The sequence below is a fragment of the Chiroxiphia lanceolata genome, chromosome 2, assembly GCF_009829145.1.
Source record: "Chiroxiphia lanceolata isolate bChiLan1 chromosome 2, bChiLan1.pri, whole genome shotgun sequence".
NCBI classification, from domain to species: Eukaryota; Metazoa; Chordata; class Aves; order Passeriformes; family Pipridae; genus Chiroxiphia; species Chiroxiphia lanceolata.
In genome coordinates, this window is record NC_045638.1 from 29,291,005 (window position 1) to 29,307,033 (window position 16,029).

The 16,029-nt window shown below is 39.8% G+C and overlaps 1 long non-coding RNA gene across 13 annotated transcripts in view; it reads left to right on the forward strand.

Moving 5' to 3' along the window:
- Nucleotides 1-15,754, forward strand: part of LOC116782040 — a 39,847-nt gene extending 24,093 nt beyond the window's left edge. For 6 of the 13 annotated variants that reach the window (XR_004355088.1, XR_004355092.1, XR_004355091.1 and 3 more), the window contains 4 exons: nt 708-793; nt 9,945-10,071; nt 10,237-10,369; nt 13,998-15,754. This is a non-coding gene — a long non-coding RNA (uncharacterized LOC116782040). Of the gene's footprint in view, nt 1-707; nt 794-9,944; nt 10,072-10,236; nt 10,370-12,895; nt 13,133-13,997 lie in introns of all 13 variants that reach the window. The other 7 variants (XR_004355099.1, XR_004355098.1, XR_004355093.1 and 4 more) reach the window with 6 other exon arrangements.
- The last annotated feature ends 275 nt before the right edge of the window (nt 15,755-16,029 follow it).

Sequence of the window (16,029 nt, forward strand, 5' to 3'; positions counted from 1 at the left end):
GGAAAAAATGGTTGGAAAGTGGTTAAAATGTTATAAGCAGATTTTCAAGAAGGAACAGATTTTTTTTTTTTTACTGCCAAGCTGTATAGTAGGTGTTTTTGAGAGGTCGTTAACTTCAACAGTATAGTCAGAAACAGTGTTACACCCCATACTGCATCCATCATTAAGCAATTAAGTTACTCATAGGCTTTTACATTTATTTACCTTGATGGAAAGATATGTTTACTGAACCTGAGTACAAATCAACATGAGAAGGTGGAAGTTCAGAGTAAATTTGACTAATGATGATGTGTTTTCATCCCTAAAAGAAAGAAAAAAGCCTCCCTGCTTTTGATGCTATTTTATCTTCATTGGAAGGGATCTGAAATGATCCCAACTGTCATGTGAGCACTCAGTTAGGCTCAGATCCTCTTTGATTGCAACTGAATATCTCTTTCCGTTGGCTCATACCTTCCCTTATATGAATACAGTGTACAGCACTTCAGCTTGTTTGTTGAACAGCGCTTTAACTCTTCCTCTGTGAATGCCCTTACAATTATATCTTTAAGCAAAATGTGGGCTGTGGCTACCTGTACCCGAGGAGATGTTAATGTGGCCGCATCACTCATATGAAGGAAGAATTTCCTCTTGGTTTCAGAATAACTTCTAAAATACGAACAAGCCATATTTCTTCCAGTGAAACTTAATTATCTCTGCTTTTTTTCTAGGCCTGCTCTCTTCTCCACTCCTGGTATGTGGATTTTTTTCTCTCCAAGTAATTCCTCGGCATCGCCTTGAAAGACATCTGCCACACGTGAGCATCCTCCACAATCTCTAAGATACTTTTGTTGTTTTTCTTCTTTGAACATTTGTTTTTTTGAGATGACATTGACAGACATGAGGCCTAAGTCTGGAGATGTTCTGTGGGTAGAACTCACATTTATTTCAGTATGTTGAGCAGCTTTAGGATCTGATCCATATTGAAGACTAACATGGCGTAATGAGGCCTGGGCATATAAAACAATATGTATTCTAACACAGCTCACTCAAAACAAATATGTTCCCTTCTCCCGGGCTGGTATAAACAAACAATCTCCATTGTGTTCCACATGGTTCTGTTGCACTGCCTTGCACATAGCAAGAGCTTGGCTTTCCTGTTCACAAAAATGGGATCTCCATCCTGTGACATGGAGCTTTCTGCCACATGCCCAGACAGACCGGTACCTTAGGACACTGTTCCTAAAAACTGACATTAGGTCTGGTGTTAAATCCTAAATGCTTTATGGGCAAAGTTTTCTCGTATAGATATAATTAAAAGAGGGTCTTGTTTCTGAGTCCTGTGCACTTCAGTCTGACAAAACTGACTCTGGATTGCACAGTTGGAAAGCAGAGAATCAGTGCAACAGTTGATGCAAGATCCGCTCATGCTGACCCATAAAATCTTCTCCAATATCTAAATTTCCTTGAGATAAAAATCGGCAGCTGCGTGAAAAATTCGTGATGACTCGAGGTGGAAACATTAGCAGGGGAGAGTTCAAAACTCATGTGTGAGATCCATTGTCTGTGTGAAGTGCAGCAAGTTTGAACCCAGGTGTTCCTTGTGCGATTGAACTCAGACTTTTGTGCCATTCTGCAAAGCCATTACCCTCTCCTGTAACTTGTACTAGAAGCGGAGTGAGCTGTTCTGGCACTGAAATGATTTCATTGTTAGGCTAAGTGTTACACAGATGGCATTCTTAAATGTAAAATTCTTTTTATGATTCTTTCAATTTCATATTTATTTCATTAGATCATTATTTATGTTAAAGAGTCACTATTAATCTGAAACGTGCTCAGCTTGAAAGAAAATGTTGAGAGGAGTTTCAGGTATCTGATCCTTAATCCTTTAGTTTTTGTGTTTTGCATTTTCCTATTTAAAATGGTTTTTTGTGTCTCTAGGTGCTATGTGACAGATCCACACAAACAACAGAGGGGAAAGAGCCTCACTTAACTGATTAGAGGAGTGAAGCAGTGAAAGGGAATATGCACAAAGCGCTGCCAAGTTCACAGAGCAAAGGAAAAGATAAAAAAAGAATCATTTCACTGGCTTTTTTTTTTTTTTATAGAGAGTAATGTGAGGTATTTCTTATACTAGCAGCAGGGAAACAATTTTCAGACAAAAATGTGATTTCTTAATCAAGGGTCTCTAATTCAAAATATATTTATTTAATAAACAGTAATTATGATAGCAGCAACTACTCATTCATATCAATAATTCATTCAGAAGTAAACCATATCAACATATTAGCATTTATTTTTCCATTTAATAGGCTGTGATTTAAAATAAATGTAAATCATCATAATCATTCAGCTCCATATGCTGGGAAAGAAAAAGTCACCTTAAACCAGATGCATATTGTGAAAAAAAAAGAAAAAAAACGAAAAAGGGGAAGACAAGTTGTTCTAAAGAAACAGCATATGGGAGCAGATCTTAAGCTAGGGTAAAGATATGGTGCTTTGTAGATGTCAGTGTAGTTTTAGATTAGATATTAAGAAGAAATTCTTCACTATGAGGATAGTAAGGTACTGGAACAGGTTATCCAGAGAAGCTGTGGATACCCCATCCCTGGAATTGTTTAAGGCCAGGTTGGATGGGACTTTGAGCTGCCTGGTGTAGTGGAAGGTGTCTCTACCCACGACAGTGGGGTTGGAACTAGGCAGTCTTTCAGGTCCCTCCCAACCCAAACAAATCTGTGATTCTATGATTCGATGATAGCGAGGCTGAGTTATGCCAAATGAGATTCTAGTCAGTAATTTTCAAGAACTGGGAGTCACATACTGATTTCTGTCTTTTAGAAAATAGATAAATATGATTTTTCTCAGTTTTAATTAGGAAAAGGCAATATGTGTGATCAAGAAAATTCTAGTTTGAAGTTGCTTATGTATGGAAAAAGTAGGCTCTTTGCAAGTCCTAAGCTGACTCTGCACTTGTACCTGCTTGTGTGCTTGGAGCTGTATTTATTTTTCCTGTCTCTGTTTAGCCAAACTGTCTCCTAACTTGTACCCCTGACTTACCCACGTCATTTTGTCAGCTGACAGCTCTTTTTCAGCTCCCTAACCCCTCAGCACTCCTGAGGCACTCCTGTTGAACACTTTTGTTTCTGTACCCTGTCCGAGATCCACAAAGTGGCATTTGGAGGCTGTGGAGCAGGGTTGTACTTCTTAGAAAAATTGTTCTTTTTGCTTTGGGCATAGGGAAAAAGCAATGAAGGGCTCAAGCCCCGGACAGCGTACGCCACTGCTGCTACAGCATCTCAAGCAGTTGGTGTAGGTCTTGTCTTGCTGCTTTTTTTGCTGCTTTAGCTTTCAGTAGGTGAGACTGTGGTGGAGAGTAGGGTGTCACTGCTCTGCTCATTCTGTTCCCACATCCAAGCTGGCACTGATGGCCTTGCCACAGCCATATGGCCCTCTTGTCCTCTGATGAGCTCAGCAAAGCCCTTTCTCTCCCATGGACAGAGCGTCCCGTATTCTGGCAGGGAAAATAAGGCTGTGCATCACTCCTTCCCCTGAATTATTGCAGTGATACTCTTAGAGGACTGAGGGAGGTGGTGGCTGCAGCCACAATGCTGTGAGCATGGTGCAGATTAACTCTGTAAAAAGGTGTTTTCATATCCTTGCAGGTGAGTTTTGTCACCCGTATAGTTATCGTGTTACTCTTCCAAGGCCGTTGGTGCTTTCCCAGCAATGACTGCCCTGTGCATGTAGCCTGCTCTGCACAGGGATCTATAGTCTCAGGCAGTCAAGTTAAAGTAGTACCCGACTTTTTTTTTTTTTTTTCCCCAGTCTCTGTCATGCTTTACACTGTTAGTATTCCTCCAACAATTTTTAAGGAGAAAAGTGATGTTTGAGAAATGTTTGATTTTCCCTATTTTAATAGAGAAGAGCCATGTTTTTTCCACAAGTTATTGCATTATTCCTCTCTTCGGTGTGGCTCTGATTTAGTGCTGGATGAAGCTCAAAAGGAGGATTAGTGTAGATAGACTCCCATATGCTTGGATGCATTTCTGAACCGTGTACTATCCTCACTGCTTTTGATAGAAAAAGCTGGGCTATAAACCTGATGAGAACAGGCTTCCATGCAAGATGTTTAGTATTTCCTGCTTCCATTTGGGCCAGGAATAAGGCACATCCAGCCCCTTTTGGCCCTGCTGCTCTTGGTCATGGGCTTGCCTGAAATTTAGTGAATCACAGTGGTGGAAAATGAATGGGGGAGTGAAAGGAAGTTGATTTTTCTCCACTTTAATATAGGTTAGATTAGGGTTTAGTTCCGGCTTTGGCAGAAACTTTGCTGGGGAATGGACACAGGTAGAACGTTTTTATTTTAATAGAATTGGTTCATCTGTCTTTTAGATAGTTTCACTGGAGTGCAAGTCCATTTTTACGGTCCTGAGTAAAAGACCTTGTGCTGCTTTTAAAGAGCTGTACCTTCTGGGAAAATTAGAGCTGGCTGTAAAACTCTGACTGTATTGTATTCAAGGCAATTGCAAGCATAGGAAGAGAGAAAGAAGAAGAGAAAGATGAAAGAGGAAGAGGGGGAGGCTTCTCAAAGATAAGCTGCTACAATGAGTCATGCTACTCCTCCATGCTTGGGGGGCTTAATACCTGATCATTTTTCTAGCTGGTAATCAAATTGTTAAATAGTGTAACATCAAGGAGCACTGAAGTTGATCCTAAAACTGTTGTTGTACTACTGTTTGGGGGTTTTCTTCCTTAATATTTTTTTTTAAAAAGAATTTCCCAATAGTACTCTTATCAACTGATCATTTTTCTGATTCTCCCTTCCATTACAAGGGTTTCCAAGTTTATGAATGAAAGGTTATATTTTCTCAAACAAATCCTCCACTCCTCGGTCTATTAGTAAAGTAATGTTAACTTACAAGATTTGACTGAAACCTCAGGATCTGCCAGCTGGATGTCTGAGGAGTCCAAGCTGGCTAGGTAAAGAAACACCTTTTTCACATGATCCAGCCCAGCTCCCACGTTGCCCCACAAGTTTCTATCAGTACAAAAGCTGACATTGTCTGCAAGGAGCAACTCAGATTACGGTCTCTTCCAGCTGCATTGCCCCTGACCCCAGTCCTGCCCTGGGCTGCCCATGGGCTGCCCTCCCCGCATGCACAGAGACTTCAGCTGCAGCTCACTGCCTGCCAGCACTGACTCTGGTCTTGAGGGTGGCCTTGAATGCATTTTAAAAGGCAGCACAGATGCTTTGTGAGGATAACATGGAATGATTATTTTAGGGCAGATTTTCCCCTAAAAAAATAATAGTTCTACATGCACACAGTTTGATCTTCACACAAAGGATTTATATAAGAATTCACTTCTCTCTGTCAGTGACAAAAAAAGCATGCTGGTGGGATTTAGGGAAGTGTGCAGGCTAAAGTATAGCAGCAGACAAAAGGAAATTTTTCTTGTGAGATCATCTGTGCAGCTGGAACTCTGGTACCGTTGTGGTTTGAAAGCCTATAGGTATTGCCTGGCTGGGGCAAGGGACAGTGCCTCTTTGGCACCCTCCTGATATGCAAATGTGGCCAGGGGTTCTTAGAGCAGTCCTCAGCCCCGTCCCTTGTTTTGTACACACAGATGCATGCACATTACTTTGCTATCAAATGGCTGTTTTGGGGAATCAGCCACCCAGGAGGTAAACTGCATATAAATGATCTAAGGGTAAAGGTGGTGGAAGAAACTCTGTTTCCTTTACATGCTGAAGTAGATACAAAACAGGCACAAAGTTCACCTGGACTTTCAGGAATAGAATAGCTACAATGGCTCTAGACCAGCAGAAAACCAGCATCCCTGACTCCTAGATGCCCTCTAAAAATGTGCCTATATCTCAGACTGGAGTAACTTAACAGTAGGTCCGCTAGAGAAACAGCCCTGACAGCCTAGCAAGAACCCAGCAGGATATGAAAGATGCTCCCCTGTGGGACCTGCACCTCCAAAAGTCTTTTTAAGTTCAGGTCTACACCTACGAGTAGAGCACTGCCTAGCTCTGTCTTTGTGGTATGAAGGAAACATATGTGTGAGTCTGGAACTGCTCAGATTTTTGTCTGTCTCAGGCTGGCCCCATTCAGCCATCTCTGCCCTTCCTGGGGAGCGAGTCCCAGATCCAAAGACAGATCCTAACGATATAGCCTGTGTGCTTGCTTCTAATATAACATGATGCTTAAAAACTGAATATAAGCAGGGATGAGGCTTTAGATCTTCCTCAAATCTCAGTGTAACTTTGAGGTTGTCAGACAGTACTGAAGTGAGAGATCTGGAGTGGTAAAATTAGTGAACACAAAAGTCATGATATTTACTCAGTTTATGCATTTTCTCTCCTTTTTTTTTCATGAAACCTGCATAACTGGCATGTAATTGTTTTACTAAGTGAGTCTTGAAAGCAAAAGTCTTGATAGCTGTCACATATCTTCTTTGTAGTAAAGTGTGTTGTCCTCAGAAGATAATCAGTAGAACTTGCTCAAAAAAACTTAATCAGCAGAACTGAGCGTATTGTCATTGCTTAACAAATAATAAATTATAACAGCGGTTCCTTTTGACACAACCTATCAAACTTTTTCTTTCTTTCTCAGATGCTTTACTCATCTCTGTTTAGGATTTAATACATACTACAACTCTGTTTTTTATGGTTGAGAGGACTGGCAATGTAACCTAACAGGGTGGAAGTATTAATTGAAATGAAAGTTTGACAAATGGCAGAAAAAAACCTCCAAGAAAATTCTTGGGCTGTTCCTTTTCACTTACTGATATTGCTTATAAGTCTTAAAAACTGAATTAAAGAATAGATTTGATCTGTTCTATTGTTATAATGTAAACCACTCTGCTTACAAGTTAGTAGAATCACTTTCAAATTTCCTGATAGTCTGTTTTTTTTAAAGACAGACTCATTAACTTTTCTTTACAGAAAGGTGAATGTATCCAAAAGCACATCTATTATCATTAATTATTTTTATTACAAGGAACTTGGCTAGCTCAGAGAGTTATTAACATACCTGTGGTTATCACTCCTTTGTCACCATTGTAATTTGGCCTAGACTGGGAGTTACCAGTAATCATTTCATTCGCTGTTCATTTGGTAGTTTCTGTGCAATTTTTTTTTGAGTTTTATTCACTTTCAACAAGACGTTTATGCATGTCATAGAAAAAACCACCGGGTCAGCTCTAAGCTGCCACTAATTGTCACAGGCTTAAATGGACCCATTTCAATTTATCCCAGTTGAGGATCTGACCAATGATCACAATGGGCATTAATTAGCAGATGTGTTATCAGAATCCGTGGAGATGTCCTGGTTTGAGTGACAAGAGAAGTGCTCAGCTGCTGCAGCCGGTGGAGCTGTGCCAGTTTGGCAGCTGACAGCACAGCACCCGATGCCGGCAGGTGGAAAGTCCAGGTCACCCCTGATGGAGGCACAGTGGTGGCTTCTGTCACAAGTCTCCATGTAGAAGGAGCCCTGGAAGGAGCCCAGAGCACCAAGCAGCTGCTTGTATTAAAGCAGAAGCAACACAGGGAGTGGGAAGGCAGGGAGAGAAGAGAGGGAGAACGCGGCACTGAACTGACTCATCCTGAAGCTGGGTTTGCACAAGAGATTGCACTGCTAGTAACAGGGGAGAGCCAGAAGCAAATATGTTTGGGCTCTGGCTTTCCATGTGCACCGTATGAACTGACACTCCAATGCCAGTTGTGCATGCGTGGCAGAAGGGTGGGGCAGACACATCTAAAAAGAGGAGATCCTAAGAAGCAGTTGACTTTCACAGAAGCAGCTACTGATAGTAGTAATGCTATTATGGCTGTAAGCTAGGGGTTCAGACCATGACTAGAAGAGTGTCTTGAGCAGGTCATAGGGGTGAACGGAGAGCAGGAATGTGAAAAATTTGAGATGCTGCACCTTTATGGGGAAAAAAGAGAGTAATACCCTCCCATTTTGCTTATCTGAGTGCAGCATGGGTTAAAATCAAGGTAATAACCAGTGCAGATACTAATTGTTCAGTAGCAGCCATTTCGTCTTCTTTCTCACGCCCACATACCATCACAGGATGGTGGAGAGGAACAAGTTGTCAAGCTAATAGCGTGGGACTTTTGTAAAGATTTACGGCCTCCCAATATTTACAGGACAAACCTGGACCACAGGTAACTCAGGGAGTAATTTTTTCAGCTGCTGACACAGTTTCAAAATTTCCTTAAGTAAATTGACCCCATGCAGTTTGATTCACCGGGAAAAAAAAAATCTTTTCATTGTGTGATCTTTTTATCGTAACCCAGGAAAGGAAGACAGCAGGAGAGTGACAGCTAAATAGTACTGTGAATGGACAAGTTTTTAGACTGGTCCCAGACCTCTGGCCCTGTCAGTGGGAAGATGCAGAGTATTTGAGGAAGGTGCAGATTTTGTCACCCTTCCTGTACACTTCTCCCACCACTTAAAGCAAGATATGAAAATTTTTCTGTGAAAAATCTGGGTCCTTCTCTGAACAGCTGTCTCTGGGCCCAAAGCCACAAAAGGGGATGACTGAGACTCCTGTGGGATATAGATGTCCAAGTCCATATTCCCAACCCACACACAAGTTCACCTGAATTTTTGATAAGAAGAATATTAAGACATCTAAAATCCATGTTCTGCTCCTGTCTCTGGCCAGTCACTAGCTCAGCTGAGTTGAACTTCCCAGCAGTCAATCCCGATTCACCTCTTCAAACTATCCATGCTTTGCTCACACATTTATTGAGAACGGCCTGGCAAAGCACGTGTAACACAGGATCAGGACTGAGCAGTACATAAAGTACAGCAGCCATGTTCACTGTCATTCAAAGTAAATATCTTCAAAATCTGCCCAAGCCCTTATCTCTTATCTGCAATGAAAGCAGGAACCCTAGCTAGGAAGCTACCAGCTAAATATTCATGGGGGAAGAGATTTTCCATACTTCCTGCAGAAGTGCTGAAATGCATAAGGTTCTCTGGGAGGAGTTTAAGGCAATAAGGTGCAGAATAAGATACAATCTCCATCCCTATTCTGCTGAATTAGCTTGCTGTTTTGGATTAGTGCAAGATAGAGGATCTCTTTTGGTATACTCATTGCTACCTAAGGTGTTTCTTAAACATTGTCTTCTCAGCCTAATGAAAATACAATGATTTTTCAGAAAAATCAGTAGAACATATTCTCAAAGGATATGATGATTATTGGAGTTTTAATTAAAATAGCAGGTAAAATAAGTATTATGGTGTCCTATTATTTCTAAAATAACAACAGAATAAAGATGCCCATTTCTTTCTTGAGTGCAATTTTCTAAATGAAAAAGTAAACATTAATATCTGCAAAGATCTTACTGATCTTGTATGATAATTTAGAAAAATATCCCTATTAGGGATAGTTATATATGCTTTTTGTTGGAAATGCAATCACAGGATATGCACATAGCTGCAATCTGTAGACAGATTAAGTAAATTAAATCACTCAATGTCTTTTTTTCAATAGCTCTAAATTTAAAAGTAATTTGCAAAGAAAATACTCAGTTTCAATTGGTTTGTAATATCTGTTAATGATCTTTGGAAAAATTTCTGATAACATGCAAGAATTCCCTCAGGGACAGGATTGTGAATAAGTGGATTTTTTTAAGTTTGAGATGTCATTAGCTAGTGATTTCTTTGAAGTAAAAAGCTGTTACAGAATAAATTGCAGAGGTATACAAGTGAACAGGACAATCATTTTTATGAATAATATACATTATTTTCACTGTGCTTTCTGCCCTCCAAAGAAATAATTTACAATCTAACTTGTCATTACAAACATCCTGGAATCACAACTGCATGTGCATTTTGTGCTTACTTTATGTATATACTCTGACTCTAAATAAAAGTACAGCTTGCTGGTGTCAAACCACTGGTGTAAGGAGTTGATTTCCTTTATTTTTTTTCCTTTTCTTTTCCCCCCAGTAGATAACTTTTTCAACCCACAAGACTGAAACAACTTCCCTTAATTGAAATGACTCCAGAAGAGCTATTTCGTAGAAGACATCTTCCTTGACTTCTTACGGGGCCTGTAAGATGACTGGGGTTGTAGGTAAGTGCAATCATGGAAAAAAGGGTCTCTCTTCTCTTGGTACCTTGTTTGCTTTAACATATTCTTAACAGTTCAGGGACAAATCAGATATCTATCATGCATCACCATAATAAGGTAACACTTCTCAGGGCAAATGAGATCTCCTGGCTTCTGTCCCCACCTTAGGATGTCTGAAGTAGAAAGGAGTGCCAGAGACACCACAGAACATGGCGAATGTTGTCCTGCTTCTGAGTTTCAGATATACAGCTCAGCCACGGGCAGCTGAGGATGGACTTTCTGCCTCCATAGGTTTCTGTGGGTAAGTCTGGAGTTTAGATGGGGACTGGGGACTCTCTGAAGGGGTGCTGTTCTGGGTAAAGGGACACTAGGACTCCCGTGTGTGCTGTCACACAAATCAAAAGATACAGCTAATTGTAGTCACTGAGCTTTGATTTCCTCACCTTTCTCCAAACCTTTTCTACCCAAGACCTTACTGAACTTGGTCTGCTTTTTCCTGATCTACAGGCAGGGCTGAAGACACACCATGCTAGCATGAGTATGACTGTTGCCTCCAGGGTTCCCACAAAGGGCTGGAGGAGAAAGGATTTTTCCAGGTCTAGAAAGAGATATGATAGCCACCAGTTTGAAAAACCTCCTAGACTTTCCTGATCCTCTGAAGGCCCAGTGTAGGAATTGGTGCCTGCCCTGATAATGCATCAATAGATCAGAGAGCCCCTTGCTTCTCATACACAGATGTTTAATGATGCTCTGCAGTTAAGCTGAGAGTAGTGGGCCTTCCTGGCTGCTCCTCAGCAGCCCCTGGCATTGGTCAATCCTAAGATGCCTGGAATTTGACAGAGATCAATACCAGACCACATATAAGGAGATTCTCCCTCCTCACTGTGCATTTAACAGTGTCATGGTTTACCATGGATTAAGGTGCTGTCTTGACACTGTCTGTTGACTGGCACACACCATGAACCCCTGAGATCATTAGACATTATTACATTATTGCATCTAGTGAAACTCATAGATCTCTTAAGGCTAGGAGCAACCATTACTGTCATCTAATATTATCTTCTGCTTAATGCATGCTACTGAATTTAACCCAATATGAACTTTGTGTGAAGATTTGCTTTTATGCCTAAAAATGCCTCCTCGCTTACAAATACGATGTTGTTTCTCTCAGTACTAACTCTGCAGCAGCAAGTTCCATTAATTAACTGTACATTGTTTGGAAAAGCAATACCTCCTATCCGTTTGAAATTCAATACCTTTTCGTTTCACCTTGCAGGATAGGAAAGATTTTTTTCCTTTGCTGCTAATTAAGTTTGAAGATCATGAGGATGAAATGTTATTTATATTATAGTCATGCTTAAGCAGAACTCTAGCACAGCCTGGAGATCCCACCACACAAAGTGAGGGAGACTGTGCAAGTCCTTCGGGGCTCAGACTATTTTAATAGACAAAAGGAACATTTTTGAGGAAGACGAGTGATTTAACTGAAAAGGTTACCAGTCAAGTCAATGGATTTGTACCTCTCAATCACCTCTGACTTTCAGAGGTTTTAAAGAAAGGTAGGGAAAAGCAAAGTCTCTAAAAGACCAGAAAAATAAGTCAGGGATACGGTCAAGTCCCTGGAAAAGGATTTTCCCTTTTCCTGTAGTGACAGGACAAGGGGTAATGGCCTTAAACCGAAGAAGATTAGATTTAGATAAGATATTAGGAAGAAATTCCTTACTGTGGTGGTGGCGAGACACTGGAACAGGTTGCCCAGAGATGTTGTGGACTCCCCATCCCTGAAAGTGTTCAAGGCCAGGTTACATGGAGCCCTGAGTAACCCAGTCTAGTGGAAGGTGTCCTTGCTCGTGGTGCCAGCTTGGAACTAGAACTTAAGGTGCCTTCCAACCCTAACCATTTTATAATCCTATGATTTAATATAGGAAAAAAGGTGTTACTTAACTCTGTGTTCTGTCCACTATGCATGGGTCAGACTGGCCTTCAGTGGCTGAAAGTTCTATGAGAGGACAGGGTACACTGTGGAAAATACCTTCAATATCTGATTCATGCAAGGGCCCAGAGCCTTCCAGAAGAACTGCTGGGGTCCAAGGACATCGTCTAGATTATCTCAGGCAACATGTATTCAGATTTTATGGAGAGGGTTCATTCAGTTTGTGTATGATTTGAATCATAGAATGATGAAAGACATCTAAGATCATGGAGTCCAACCATTAAACTAAGACTGCCAAGTCCTCCACTAAACCATGTCCCTAAGTTCCATATCTGTGAATGTCCCATGAGGATAAATCTTCCCTGAGAGACAAGCTAACGCTTATGTTCTTTAACTTTTCTCAAGAAATTTCCCATCCTTTTGACTTTTATCATTTTTATTACCCTTCCCTGGACTTGTTCTATTTCCACTTTCTTTTTTCAGGAATGAGGTGACCAAATTTGAAGACAGTATTCAAAGTGAGGATGTGCCACTGATTTATATAATAGCATTATAATATTTTCTATATTATTCTCTAAAACTCTTATCTTTGTACAAACCCCATAAGATTCTTTTAATTCTTTGAACTACAGTGCCTTTTAACATCTGTAGTTTACTCTGATCACATTTTAACAAAGGAATAAAAGGCTTCATTTTTCACATAGAATTTTATTTATTGTTTGAACTTTAGAGGAGAAATTGGTTAACTTACAATTTAAAATTCTTGGCAATGTAGACTATCGGGCAAGAATATAATTATCAACCCTTCTATACTTACCGTAGAAATGTGTGAGACTGAAAGTTGGTGTGTAAGGTCTTGACTCAATAGACTTGTCTTTTGTCTTATAAATGCAGACAAAGACATAATTTTGAGCTGCCAGTATCCCCAAAGATGTCAGAAATGTCATTCACCTGTACCTCCTTCCTGATGAAACATGCTGGAGCCATACATTTACATGCTGTTCAATCAGGACCACGCACATGTGCAAGTAGTACCTGACTTCTGCAGTCTCCCATTTACTGTACCACACACCTCCATGCCAGGTCAGAGGAAGACCCCTTTGAAAATGAGGCACTTGATGATTGCAGAGGGTAAGGATCTTGCTCTCATGTCACAGCTTGGCGTTATGCCTTCATCAGGGTATTAGAAAAGGCTCAGGGAAAATGGTTACAGCTATTCTATTGCCTAAGATACTTCCTGCAGCTACTGCCTTTCCTTAGAATTACCAATCCAAGTGGTGACCCTGCCTGACCCTACTTATCTTGTAAAAGCTGACAAGATCACAGCCTGAAGCAGTATAGCCACAGGCTCAATACCGGCTACCAAAATGTCTGTTTAGTATTTTCAAGAAATGCTACTCTAAAGATTTACAATACCAGCTGCTAGATACATGAACAACACCAGCACACAGCTCTGACCCCTGAACATCCAGCCCCACTTACACAGAAATTTGTGTCTCTCAAGAGGCCAACACTGAACTGCTACCAAACAGTGATTCCCTACCTGCAAGCACACTGGATTTTTAGCACTATTTGATTATATATACTAAGATATTAGGTAAAAGTATTTGAAAACTAGTTTGAGTTCAGAATTCATTGTTAGCTTTTTTTCATCAGTTGCATTACTGCTTTAGCAACAGAAAGAGCTCTGCCATTTCTGTGTAATACATTTTTTTATTTCAGTGTAGAGAATTTTCTTCATCCTTCAATGACCAAGGTAGTTTTTCATCAGAAGTTATTTTTAGATGAACTCTAAGTTTCTTTCCTAGCAAACATTTTAGCTGCACTGTATGAAAGGAAATGCACATTTCCCTAGATATCTCTAAGGATAAACACAGGTTTAAATATCCAAAAAGATCTTGGGGAACAATCTGGTTTATATATATACATTCATGTAGCAGATGCAGTAAGAGCTCTTGCAGAGTAGTGTGGCTTTTTTTAACCCTTTTCTTTTTAGAACAGCAAAGACATGGAAAAGACATTGAGGTCCTGTTGCTCCTGTTGGAAACTTCTGTTGGCTGCAGCATGAGTTGGATTGGACCCAGAGAAACTGAATACACACAAGTAATGATGAGTTGGCCATACAAGCAAGGAAAATCACAGATAACAGGTGCACACCAATTAGCAATGTACCTTTTAGGTCATCCAATACAGCTCCGTGTCACAATGAGAATGTTTCATATGGTATATTTTTTGGGGTTTTTTTTGTTCCTAGATTAAATGCCCTGGTGATGCCATGCCTCTAGGGAGAGGTTGTGCTGCCTACAGTATCTTTTGTCAGGAGCTTTTTTCCTTTCTTAACATCATCATATTTCTTCTTGTTACAACCCTTTGCAAATTTCCTTCTTTCCCTTCATTGATATCTTTTAACTAGTGTGGTGATGTGTTCAGTTAACATTAAGCCAACCCATAGATATTTGGATCACTTAATCTTCCCTAACCTAGAAGTCCTTTCAGTTTTCTTGTTACTCCTCATCTATTCTAGTCACACTAGATAGCCTGTCAATATCTTTTTTTACTATGACATTCTAAACATGCGGTACATTTCTCTAAACTAGCAACAGATTTGATGTAGAGCTGAGCACCATTCATGTCTCCTCACTGAAAATCTTTCCTGATGTGCCCAGAGGAAAGCTGCCAGCACTCTGAACGGGCATACAGGTAGAGTGCTCAAACCACTTCCTTGGTGCCTCTTACTCTATTGGCCAACAAAATCCTATTGAAACAGTTGATGTAGTAGTTCAAAAAACAAATGCATGTCATTATGGATTTATTTTATTTCTCGTAATGTAAAAAAGACAGATTAGTACAGATAAAAAGACCTTTGTTGCTGTTTTTGAGATTTTCTAGTTCTTGGTCATGGATGTCATATTCTAAAATTATGGAAGACGTCAGCTTCCATGACTATGTCTGAGTGCTAGGAAAGTACACTGTAGAAAGTAATTATATACATAGTCGCAAGCCTGACTGTTCACTTCAAGCAATAAATTCTGACCTACAAACAACACTCCTTTAGAGCTAAATATGATCTTGGTTGTAATGGACTGTCTTTACCTTAGTGTTCTGTTGTATTGGAGGAATATAATTTTAATCTGCTGTCTTTAAATTTTCATTAAGGAACATTTCAGCTACCTGCAGCCTCATCTGATGATGTTTAATGATATCAGCTAGCTTGATCTTCCTCCATGCACCAGCAGGGACTTCTTTAAATTGCTCAACTGTATGGAACACTGTTTTCAAGTTTAGTGTACTCGGAATCGACCTTTTAAAGTAATGGTATTTCTAAACACAGTTTAAATACAGTTTAAATACGTAGTACACACATATGTTTGCATTTATATGTGCATGTGTGTGTACGCCTATATATATATGTATATATATATAAGTGTACACATATGTATAGAAATGCTAATTCTATTCACCTTTTTAAAATCATTGCAGCTAGTATTAACATGAATGTGCTGTTAAATTGGCAGTGTTATACATTTTTGTTGGAGTTTACTTCTGTAACATAAAACCAGAAAGATAAGCTGTGAAACTCGTGCAGCTGATGACATAATTCTAGAATCTCATGATGCTGAATCTCATATTGCTAGGAGTGTGGGATGGATGTTCTTTGCTGAAATAATTATACTGTCTCTTGCAATATATGTTTCCTTGTTTTCATGTGGGTGCTGAGAAATCCAAATCATTAAACATAAATGGTACAATGAGTCTTGTGTTCCTTATTTATTCTAAAGAAGGTAATAAATTTATATGGTTTTATGGCATAATAAAGCCAACTACTTTAGGAATCTGTGATGAACATAGCAATAATCTGTGACAATATGCATATTTACTTTTAATAATTATGTCCAATTGTACATATATGCATATAAATATGTATATATGTATATACAAACACACGTAGAGAGGCATATGCATAAATTAAACAGAACCAATTAGAAGGTGGTATAAATAGATTCAAACCTTACCTGTTATGGCTGTGT